The sequence below is a fragment of the Rattus norvegicus genome, chromosome 1 (genome assembly GCF_036323735.1).
Source record: "Rattus norvegicus strain BN/NHsdMcwi chromosome 1, GRCr8, whole genome shotgun sequence".
Taxonomy (NCBI): domain Eukaryota; kingdom Metazoa; phylum Chordata; class Mammalia; order Rodentia; family Muridae; genus Rattus; species Rattus norvegicus.
The window spans coordinates 184,817,208-184,817,861 of record NC_086019.1 but is presented as its reverse complement, the minus strand read 5'-3'; the positions used below and the strand labels follow the sequence as shown (position 1 = coordinate 184,817,861).

Genomic DNA, 654 nt, shown 5'->3' with positions numbered 1-654 from the left:
GGCTGAAGGCAACATCACGGTCACGGAAAGTGCAAGACTAAAATTCTCCCACTTTACAATACAGAGTTCATGGTTGACGCTCAGACACTGTCTTGAGAGGAAAAGAGTGTCCTGAAAGACACTTTCCTTTTTAGTGGTGCGTTCCTGATTGATGGCCTTGGCGGAAACCAGGGCGCTGGGAAACCAGAGGCGGACGTCACTACAGACCGAAAGGCTGGGTTCGTATTGAGCATGCGGAAAGATCCAGGGGCGGAGCTTGCAAAATACAGCGCACTGCGTCATCACACTAATATACTCTGAATGGTTAACCATAGAAATGGGAGGTAGCGTGGCCGAGTGGTCTAAGGCGCTGGATTTAGGCTCCAGTCATTTCGATGGCGTGGGTTCGAATCCCACCGCTGCCACATCCCTAGGTTTCCTTTTTATTTTCTCCATTTTTTAAATGTCTTTGGCTGTCCTCTCTTCAGTCCTTCTGAAGCTCATTTAAAACAAAAACAAAAGGAAATAAAAAAAAGAAACGAACGAAACTGGTTTCTTTCTCTAGCCTGGTACACAAACCTGTGTCACGACCACTAGTTTTCTTCCCTAAAAAACAAAACAAAACCCTATCCCCTTTCAGGTCAATGGATCCCGGACACCATGCAAATTCCCAAC

The 654-nt window shown here is 46.3% G+C and overlaps 1 non-coding gene across 1 annotated transcript; it reads left to right on the top strand.

Annotated features, from left to right (window-relative positions):
- Positions 1–322: 322 nt before the first annotated feature.
- On the top strand, positions 323–404 carry Trnal-uag1 (transfer RNA leucine (anticodon UAG) 1). The gene has a single exon. It is a non-coding gene; the product is annotated as a tRNA-Leu (tRNA).
- The last annotated feature ends 250 nt before the right edge of the window (positions 405–654 follow it).